Source organism: Lygodium microphyllum, chromosome 22 (assembly GCF_053477565.2).
Source record: "Lygodium microphyllum isolate KBCC chromosome 22, Lygodium_microphyllum_v1.1.10, whole genome shotgun sequence".
Taxonomy (NCBI): Eukaryota; Viridiplantae; Streptophyta; class Polypodiopsida; order Schizaeales; family Lygodiaceae; genus Lygodium; species Lygodium microphyllum.
The window spans coordinates 64,505,199-64,516,893 of record NC_141156.1 but is presented as its reverse complement, the minus strand read 5'-3'; positions in this window follow the sequence as shown (position 1 = coordinate 64,516,893).

Here is an 11,695-nt window from a genome sequence, read left to right as displayed (position 1 = left end):
TCTTTAGCAGCTTGAGAGTTAGTATGGATTCAACAAGTTCTATTAGATAGTCTAAACATATTGCACTGCATTATCATTTAAATGTTCAATATGAAGTAGAGAAAGGCATGATCATGACTAAACATTGTTCAAGAGTGATCATATAACTGTAGATATATTCACCAAAGGACTCAATGAAGCACGCTTCACTCTGGTATGCTCGGAACTTGGAGTTGTGTCAACCTCAGTCCTTGGAAATTAATCTACTATGACATTGTAGTGCCATTGTACATACTCCTTGTAGGCACCATACACTTCACATATGCCCATACACCTTAGATCTCTTGGAAAACATCCCTAAAAATGTTGGTATATTTCCCATATGTTGTAGTGATGGTAGCTTCAACAGTATCATGTTTCTTTGTGGTTGGATGTTCGTGATCAACTTTTGCCTCATATTGCTCCATATCCACATTCATATCACATTCCATTTATTATAGTGCAAGTTTGTTGAACTTCCGACACCCAAGTGTATGTGGAATATTGCAAAATCCCACATTACAATTGTTATAAAATAACATTTGTATTTCTTGATCAAAATCTTGATTGTGCTTGTGATGATTAAGAACAACTTTTGAATCTTCTGAATCAACATGATATATAGCTTTCTCATGAACATAGATACCAATATATATTTTTAGGTATTGGAATCATTTAGGGGATAATTTTCACTTCCTAAATTTCTTACGCCTTGTACCCTTAGGTGGCAAACATAATTTCTTCATTTCATCAACCTTAGAATTCAAAGCATTCATCCTACCAATTAGCAAACCTTGCATCTTTTGTTTCAACTCTATAATAAGTTCTTCTACAACACTCTTTGCATACAAGGCTCTTTGTAACTCATCTTTCAATAGTACATCATTCTACAATTTCTTAGTAACCTTAGTCAAAGAGGATCATTGCAAGACTCCACATTGGTAATTAACAATGACACCCATCCTAGCTACAATTGCAAATCATGCTTTCTTAGCTTTGTAGTCAAAATATAATTTTACATCTCTTGGTGATTAATAGTTGTAACTACTAAATTATCAACTTGAACATCTAGATTATGCAAAACCTGCTTCTCAATTTTTTGTAGAGCTATCAACCATTTTTGAAGTATCTAGACCTCGACCATCAAATTTTGACCATTTTTGTTGTTTCTAGGTGCTAGCATTGCATGCTTCTCAAATAACTTTTATTTCAACTCCTTCAACCATTGTTTGAACAATTTAATTGGCATATTACTCTAAATGGCTTGTTGCTCCATTGTATCCAACATCTTACCACATGTCCTTTTTCTTGGTATGCTTCCTATTAGTTTGATGTAGATAGGTAGAAAAATCCACAACCTTGGATACTTCATGCTCACACTACTTCTTTAAATCTATAGAAAATAGGCACACAACTCTCAACTTCGGATACTTCATGCTTATACCATTGATTCAACTCTTCATAAGCCAAAATATCCATTGAAGTTTTCATAGGCAACTGCTTGAAAAACTACAACACCTCCTCTAACTTGAGAACCATTGAAGGCACATCCAAATTTGCAAGATGAGTAATTACTATGGCCCCCCAATTGGGATATAATCTACAACGCAAATTTTGCACCCAATTAATGTTTCCAAACCTAATAATAGTTATCTCATTGAAAGATTTACTAGTCACATCGATGGCTCAAGGCTATCAACGTGTCTCTATAGCTTTAGATCGGATTTCTTCACTTTTTGCATAAACTAAAGCACTTTCTTTGTAGTTTCAACATTATAATATGATGCTATTAAATCCTCCATAATTTCTTGATTAGCACTTCTGGAGGTTGAGGAATCCCCCCAACATCACCTTCCTTGTGAAAATTATTAAGTCCATTATAAGAATCTAGGGAAAGCTTATTCTTACTTTTGCTAGCCACTAGAGTTGACAGTGAGACAAGTTAGGGTTTGATCCACTATATACTCATGCAAGGCCACCAATACTATTCCTAGCTAGCTCCAACGCTCTTGTTTCAACATATGCATTATATAAACCTCTACTATAATGTGCTCATAGACCACACCTACCTGATTTGGATTGCTTAATTTTTGGCATATCACAAAATTTTGTATCTCAACAATAGAATCTGTCTTGATTAGTGCATTATGCACTCAATGAACCAATACAAATGAATTTTTTGCAAAGATGGTAGATCCTTGAGGGTGTCCACGTTCCATGTTCTATTTGGTTTGCCAAAATCCTCCCTCATTTCATGATTTGAGCACTTGCACAAGTAGGTTTTCTTATTATCAGGGTAATTGTAAGGCCATAGGCACCGAAGATGGTGTAGCCTTGACTATGTCCCCTAGCCAACCCTTTGATTTCATACATTCTTTTACCACTTTGACGATGGAAAAATTGTTAAAAAGTGAGCCAGAAGAGAGAAAAGATGAGAGAGAGAATGTGTGTGTAGAGAAGAGACAAAGACTAGTCAAGGAGAGAGAAAGGATGAAAGTAGAGAGAGGAAGTGAGAGATGGAAGCCATAGAAATTGAGAGAAATATTGTAGATAAAAGATACTTTGTATTTATTTTGAATCTTACACCTTATATACCAGTAGCTAGTATTCTCACATTATTTTTAAGTTTCTTAAATTTGGCATCTGACTTCCAAAAGGTAATGATGCTCTCCATAAGGTGAATGAGAATCTATTCGAAATATTTTTTATGGCAAAGGACCCCATGATACTTGACGATTTAGTCCATGAACTTGTCAATTAGTACCATTAATGTTCCTAAAGACTCAAAATCCCTTTATGAAGTCTCTCCTACTTCATATTGACTATTGGGAATGCATTTATAGCTAATAACACCTTGACTTTGAGAATTAAGGTTGGGTGGCTAAAGTGGAACTGATGGCTCATTGTTTGGCTGCATTTTTACCCTTCGAGCTATGCATTAGAATCCACTAATTTGTTAATTGAAGCCTTCATTTGGATTATTGAATCCACCAATTTTTCAATAGAAGACTTCTTTTCATAGCTAGACAAGAGCATTTTCTCAACTCTTGAAAGAAACTCTATGTGCCAATTAGCATGCCTCGAGGGGATCACTATATGTAAGCCCTCTATATTACATGCATTCAAAGGGTATTAGAATATAATCTTTTCTTACATGTTGCCACATAATAAAATTGTAAGGTAATCTATGATTTGTTTAGCATACTCATCTTGGGCCTTATTCTTTCCCTTATCACTTGCCATGATAGTGTAGGCTTGCAGGATCCCGTGTTAGTAAATCACCTATAACTTGAGGTCAAAAACTTCAATTGCCAAAATTTTTGGTTCAAATGGAAGCCAAGGATGTTCTCTTTGAGATAAGCACTAGTAGATGATAATAGGTTTAGAACCAAAAAAAAAGAAGAAGATCTAATCTTTATGGTTGTATTGCCTAGTCATGTACCTTGTTTCAACATGTAAGTGTACTATTTCCACCTCTATAACAAAAATTGGTGTACCTAGAGGCTACCAAACCATGTGGGGAGCTAGCTAGAACCTATGGGAAACTAGTAGTACTTGTATCCATAACCCAATGATGAGGATTGTACCAATAATGACTTGTTTACACCTTAGAGTCTTATAATAGCCTTATTTTATCCTGTTTTGATCTTCAAGAGGCTTGAATCTTCATGAGCACTTGAATCTTAAATCATTCATGTGTGGTAATTGTGTGAGGATAAAATGGATGGACTATGAATCCCTAAGAGGTGGGAAAAGTTCCACTCGTGTTGGTTGGTTACATGCCTTCGGGATCTTTAATAATGGGGGAGGGTTACCTCTCTATTGTCCCACTATCTCCCATCATTAGAAAAAAAATGAACTCACAAATGGGCCTTTTAGCCCCCCCTCTCTCCTTAAATTAAGGAAAAGAGGAGACCAAAATAGTAAAATAATCCTCTGCTCTCTCCACTTTTGCAATCTCGTTTTGCCTTTTTTATATTATCTACAAATATATGCTCAGATTCCTTGTCTCTCCTCATTCAAGAAGTCTTTTTCAATCAAATTTTATATTAAAAAACGAGTTAGTTGAGAGTGTGGTGCTTTGTTTTCAATGCAAAATTATTTTTATATTCAATGTCTAAAGAAAGCTAGATTATTAGCACTTTCAAGTGCCATGAGAATCCATATATTTTTTCTATGTGTGAGCATCAAAAGCCTTCTCTTACATAATAATTCCAGGCTCACTGAATGATTTTTCATAATTAATGTTGGATTGGATCAAGGATTATGTCTCTTTGAAAATGTTTAGGTGTGGATAAAGGTAATATATGATTTTTTGTATGCAAAAAAATTTGTCTTTTTCCTGTGTTTTTTTTGCAGATGTCGCATCCTGGTTCATCTAGCAATGACCCGGATTTGGATCGCATGAATGATACATTGGCCTTGCTCGGCAGGGGGCTCAATGCATTTTTTGAAGGTTTTCCTAGTAGGGAAGACTTCATGGGAGAGATGACCAGACACCTTGGCCACTCTCCCACAGCAGATGAGGTGTTCAGCGTCATGTATGGAACACCTCTGACGTCTTTGCCTGGCACTACTTCCCAAACTCCAATTGCATGTACTCCACATGCAGGTACTCCACCTGCAGCACCTATACATGCATCGACTGAAGCACAAGCGTCAGCCGACGCACGTGCATCTGCAAAAGCACGTGCATCCAATGAGGAAGAGGGTAGTCGACAGAGAGGGAGCAGGGAGAGTCAAGGGGGAGGACAAGGCTTGTGTGGGGATTGCCTAGGAGGTGGCGAACGATCACTTTCACCAGTAGATCATGTAGAGGATCCTGTACGCCAATACTATAGAGTTACACATACTAGTGGCATATTCCATAATGATGAAGGAAGGGATGTAATGGTGTACATGAGGAGCGTCGTGCATGCGACATATAAAGATTGTTTCGTCTACTTCAAAAATCAGAAAAGCAGCTTCTGGCAGGAGGTGTTGAGGGCAGTCTATAGGAGGTACCCAAATCCTGAGGGTCAGCGATTCTCGGATAATTAGGGACGCACAAAAGTGAGGGATTTGCTTCACAACAAAAGATCCCACCTCATGACATGCACTAGGGACTCACTGCGGAGGCAAGAGGAGGGGCGTGGAGCCTATAGCCAACCAGCTATTTGCCACCGCATAGAGTGGAAGAAATCCAAGAAGAAAGCAGTAGAGAAAGTGAAGAATCACCAGTACGCAGAGGCGTGACGGATCCAAATGGAAACCATGGGATCGTCGCATTACGGGCGGCAGAGAGTCGTGGGAGGCGGAGTTTGTAAGTATATTTTGATTTCTAGTTTTTTAAAATTTATATTTCTTTCAATTCTTTATATAATTTGTTCTAATACATTGTGTCTCATAATTGTTTATATATATCATGATTGTTTTACAGACTACTATCATTGGTAGGATACCTACTCCTAGAGAGGTAGGTTACCATCAAGGCCATAACCACGCAGCCACATGGCTTCACTTCTATGAGGAGGGTCTCATCACTGAGGACCAATACAACCGGGCTATGAGGATTCGACAGCCACAGGAGGTATGTTTTTCTTACTTTTCTATTAAAAGTATAGCTAATTATAACTTTTTCTCCACTATGTTTACATAAGCAACCTTGTTCTTTTGTGTGTGTAGGCGAACTCGGATGTGGAGCATAGCGAGGAGGGGGATAGCGATGCTAGTAGCCATGGTGGTGCTAGCGAAGATGTTTCTTCTTCAGATTCATAGAGGAGCACCATACCTCCTCTATGGCCTTGTTTTCTTGTATATGTATTATCCATCTTTGAGCCTACTACTTACGGCTATGCTTTAGGTCGCAAGCACTTAAACTCCCCATGTAAATGCTTTTGATCTATAATGAATACATGGACTTTTATTTTCAATTCTCGTGCTTTTAGATCTATTGTCTTTTTCCCAAATGCACAATCTGATGTATGGGAGGGGGAAAAAAAACCAGAGAGCATGCATGGGAGGGGGAAAAAATTTGATGTATGGGTTTTTTTCCCAGTTCTGTTTTGCGCATCTATCTGTGCATCTAAATTGTAAAAAATACGCGTTTATAAGTGGATCTAAAATGCAGAGTACATGCGCTCATACACACGCTAGATAATTCAAATTGAAAAATAAAATTAAATATCTTTTTTTAAATGAGATTTTTTCTTTTCCCTTAGCATCTATGAGTGCTTGTAAAAGCGCTTCTATGGGCGTGCATATATGCCCGTCTAATTTGCCACATAGACGCACTGGTAGATGCACATAATAAACGATGGGACCTAAAACGGGCCGGCACTAGCTCATGCACTAGTCGGACCTCTATCATGTGCTCAACAACCCCACGGCCTCGCGGCCAGGAGCGTGGATGACACATACATCATCTTCCTAAACATCTTGCATTTGTATTATGTCTCTAGTCCAACTCTAACCCAATTAACACTCCTTAGAGGGAGTCCCAGCACATTGCCAAATAGCACGAAGTACAAACATAGGAGGTCCTCCCACGGCTGATTGCCGCTACCTCACTGCGACTCTCGTACACCTTGGGGATTGGCGCCTCGATGCGTCGCTAAACATATATAACACAATATCGCAGATATTTTCACTCAAGGTACCAATTGATCGTATCCAGGAATGTACCATTCCTCACTTTACTTCCCCTTAGACCCAACGCCTAGCCTACACTTCGGACAACCTTACTCACTCAATGTTGGTCATATTCCTCTAGAAAGCAATTGCCATGCATCCAGGAGGTATTGTCTAATACCTTTTATCATTTCTTTATGATTTATGCAAATCGTGAATGTCCATGTGCTCAAACAATTAAGAAAATCAGCATTTGTGCACATGTGGAAAACATTTCTTTCAATGAATTCGACTATCGCTCGTATGCGGCGTTGCATGAACCTATCACCGAGAAACCCTCGTGCTACTAGGTTCTTAATTTTTAATTATCGACCAACCTAAATGGTATGCATAAAAACCAGCAAGCTTTTTATCATTACATTCAGCATTTAAACACCTTTTATACACTCTACCCCCTCACCCGTTTAGGTTGTGCATTATTGATCGGTTTAGAGTTCATTTCCATGTTTTTTGTTGTATGAAAAGCAATAAAAACTCACTAGAACATAAAGGTAGGGCTGAACTGAGGCTAAACCTCATACTTCAGACCCCCCACACATCCACAAATATGGTTCTTATTTTTCCTTAATTTTTCGGTACTCAAAATCCATTTTTTCCTTATTTTTTTCCATTTTCCCTATTTTTATTGTATTTTTTGCAATATTAACTAACTGAAAATACAAAATGAGTTGTGGGCTATGGCCCTTAGGTTCATTTGCAGCAAAAACACAAATTTAGTTGGTGTGTCTTATTATATTTTCCATTTATATATCAAAAACACCCAATTTCCCCATATTTCGCGTGTTTTACGGGTTTTACACTATTAATTTCAATCACAACACTTATGGTTTTCTAATTTTCTAAGCATCAACTGATCAAACTCATAGCAAGCAACATTATAATGCATAATCATCCCATGGGAACAAATATTCATGAAGCAAATTGCATAAAACATCAATTTCCTTTGTAAAAATGAGATTACCGTTCTTTGCGAGTTGCAGGCTTTTATTTGTCATATCTCAAGACTGATTTCCAGCCACCATTAATGCTCATGACAATCCACAATCAGCAATCTTCCTTCCTCTTGAACCACGGAGCAATCCGGTCTTCATTGGACAAGCATCCGCCATCCATTCTTCTTCTTCTTCTTCACCACATGAATCTGCCCTTAGGGGAGAGAGAGGGAGGAGAGAGAAAGATTGAAATCAGAGATCTTCATAGAGACCACCATTTGAGGAGCGAAGATAGGCGATAAAGTCAGCCAACAGGGAGAAGATTAGGGCCAGTATCAATTGGATAGGTTGTTTGGAGCCCCACATCTCCATCTCTATCATGAAGGGCGCATTTTTAGCGCACAGGCAGGCGTCGTCCTCCTCTCCTCCATCACGATTTTTTTTAATGCCTTTTGGTTGGGGGGTTAAAATGCCCCGAAAGGGCACCCCCCCTTTGGTCCATGTTGTGGCCACCCTTTCAAATCTTGACCATTTCTTAGCTCCTTCCCCGTCTGGACTCCGAATTAAGTTCTAAAAAATCATGGGCATCCGGCTTGACATCCCGCATTGGTCGGTAACTCTTGTTAGCCCGCATGACAGCCGGAAAATTTATGAAAAATCAACAAGTGTCACTCGGGCGCCTTTAAAGCACTTTGGCGCTTAAAATCGTCCTATGTCGAGCCGTCGCCTTCGACGTTGAATATTTTTCCCTTGATATTCATAATTTTTAGCTATTTTTAAGCACTTCTTGGCATCAAAATTCAAATGGTGACATGTCTTAAAAGTTTTGGAGCATAAAGGATCTTGATCAAATGGAAATTCAAATCTAGATTTGGATGGGATAAGTCATAAAAGGCTATGATAAAGGAGTGTTGACTATGTAGCTGCTCTAAGGGAGGGATTGCAAGCAGCTGAAGGACATTAACAGGGGGTGCACAAAGTTAAGAAGAAAGCAATGGACTAAGGTCATGAAGAACAATAATTTCCAAGTCACGCAAATTGAGAAGATGGAGCTACTATGGAAACCCTTGAACTTCCTAGCTAAGTGCTATAAAGAGCATATATAATGCACAAAGGTGGAAAAGATAGAGAATTGTTGAGCATGTAGCAATATTCAAATTGCATAGTGGCAGGCTACTGCAGCTTATGTATGGAGGAGTAGTGCTACATGTTATTTATCATCACATTTAAGTGAAGCAGGGAACTCTTAGATTGCAACCATTGTTGTATGTTTATGCCAGTTAGTCAAAAAACTTCTAGAGAGGGTGAGGTGACTTAAGAAGAGAAAGAAGCTATTGATCACTCTGTTGTTGCCTACCCCATTATCACTAATTGCTCCACAAGAACTGTGTGAATTGCACCAAATGTTGCTTTTCTTCACCCTAATTTCTTAAGTAGTGGGTGGATTAGATCTACAGAGATGCAAAGTTGAGTTATTTCTTACAAGTTTTTGCAATCAAATGTCTAACTATTTGCGCACTTGTTTGCAATCAAATGTCAAATGTCTTAATGTTGGTGGTTTTTCACTACTAGTGTTGCCAATAATCATTGACTTGGCTATGAAGTTTCGATATCAACTGCATATTAGTTATACTAAAAGAAGCATCCCCATCTTTAGCATTGTGTGCTTGCAAATCATGATAGTGTGAAAATATCATAGAGGCATGCATTGGAATGTGTGCACAAGAGGGAGAAGAGAGCTCAAAGTACAAGAACAAAATCTTGTTTACTAAGTTGCTTACAAGTACAACTTGGGTATACTCTCTCACCCATTGATAGTGACCCATAGGCTGTTTATATAGCCTCTGCTTCCTTTTCTTATGGTGGGTTCCTATGCCTATCTTCTAACAGATAAGACAAGTTGTAACATTGATCCCCTTAAGCCAAAAGAGTTGGAACAATTACCTTTTCAGTCAACCACACAAGGAATCAGCATGTATATGGATTTTCTTTAAGATTTCAACTTTGTAAGGCTACTTATTCTAAACATATCATTAATAGATTCAAGTCCTTGGAACTATTGGGACCAAAAATGGGCCAGCAATGGATATGGGACTAGCCGGACCTCATGCATACAATAAACACCTCCACCACCACTCGGTCTCGTAGACCAGGAGCATCTATAATAACTAAATGCACACTAGATACATATAATATTGTGTTTGTAGTTGGATAAGAGTCCAATGGCACCTTTCCCAAAACCCCTCAAAGGGGGTATCCCTCACGTATTGGTAATAAGTGCCACGTATCACAGACACATGAGGCACCCTACCGGCTGATTGGCATGGCCCCGCTACAGCTCTCCTACATCTTGGAGATTGGCCCCTCAATGTGCTACTTTTACATATAGACACATTCGCACAAGACTCCTCTCTTTGTCAATGAGATCTAGAAGATATTGTGTTTCCTCACTAACAATCTCCCCCAAGAAACCTACGGCAAGGGAAATCTCACCCTCTCAAACATGGATCAACTATAATTCAAACAATTGCTATGCATTTTCAGGATGTTGATACTACATGTATGATTAATGCAATAGTGAATGTCTCATCCTGTGCAAACAATCTTTCCATGAATTCCAACTAATATGCGTATGCTTCGTTGCAAGAATCTAGCACTAAGGCAAACCTTGTGCTACTAGATCCCTAATTTCCAAATAGGCCGTTTCCTAAATGTTATGCATAGAAAAACAATCAAAATTTGTATTAATTCAGCCCTCAAACTATTGCACAAAATCCTACTCTCCCTCACCGTTTAAGTTTTGCTTCATTGCATAGGTGTATAGAGATTGTTTTGTCATAATTTAGTGTATAAACACACTGTCACAAAAAGATAGGGCGAAATCAGGCCAAACCTCATGCTTTGCCCCACCATACATCCACAACTACTTATTATTATTTTTCGTATTTTTCTAAGGGATATTCCTATTTTTTCTCTTATTTTCTCCCATTTTTCTCTATTTTTCCAATAAAATTTTGATATATTTTTAGAATTGTGGCTCTTTACTCTTAGAACATTAGAAATATAGATTTTATTAGCATTTTATCCCATGTGTATTGGTTTATCTCACCTGAAAACACCAAAAACCCTATTTTTCTCATAAAAACCATGTTTTACGGGTTTTTAAAAATTATTTCCAAAATTTTGACTTTATTTTTCTGATTTTTTCATTATGCAAGCATAGAACAAACAGTAAACAGCATGTCTACCAATTTTCACTCCATAAGAACAACAATGACTCAATCAAATGTCAAAAACAAGTAATTTTCCTTTGTAAAATAGAATTACCGATTTTTTCCTTCTTTGCAGGTTTTAAAATCTAATGCGGGACTGCACATCAGTCCTCATTCAAGGCTCCACCCTCCTCCGAATAACAAACTCTAGCCCTCCACCAATCCAAGAGTGATCAGGTACCATGCTAGACAAGCGGTCTTCAATCCTCTTCATGAGCATGAACAACCTCTTAAGGGAGAGAGAGGGAGGAGAGAGAAAGACTGAATTCTGATCAAGCCATCCGGGCAGCCATTCCACGCATGAAGACCAGCGATTGGGAGCATAGAGACGCACAAGGACATGCATCTACTCTATTGGGGGGGTTGCTTTCAGCCCCCCATAGCCTCCTCTCCTCCACACGTCGCCATGGCGACTCCATCTCTAATCAACACCGAAAAAAACGGTCCCCCCCCCCCCATTTCATTGAGATTTTTGGGGGGTGAAACCCCAAAATCTCTCTGGTAGCTCCCATAATCATTTGAAGACTGCCCACACTTACATTTGATCCTAGCTACTTTTATCATCCCACTATTTGACTATCGTAGGTGCTATTCAAGTATTCCTCAATTTGCTATGCTCATCATTAGCACTCGGTGTATTGCTGTGTTTTCATCCCTATAGATTACATTGCTATTGTTCATCAACTTGAGCACTTTTCAACATTGGCATGATTTACATTTGCATCTGTAGTTGGCCATTTTTGGATTTGCAACATTTTTCTTCCATATAGATAGGATTAGTGTTTCATTGACATTGGCATATGA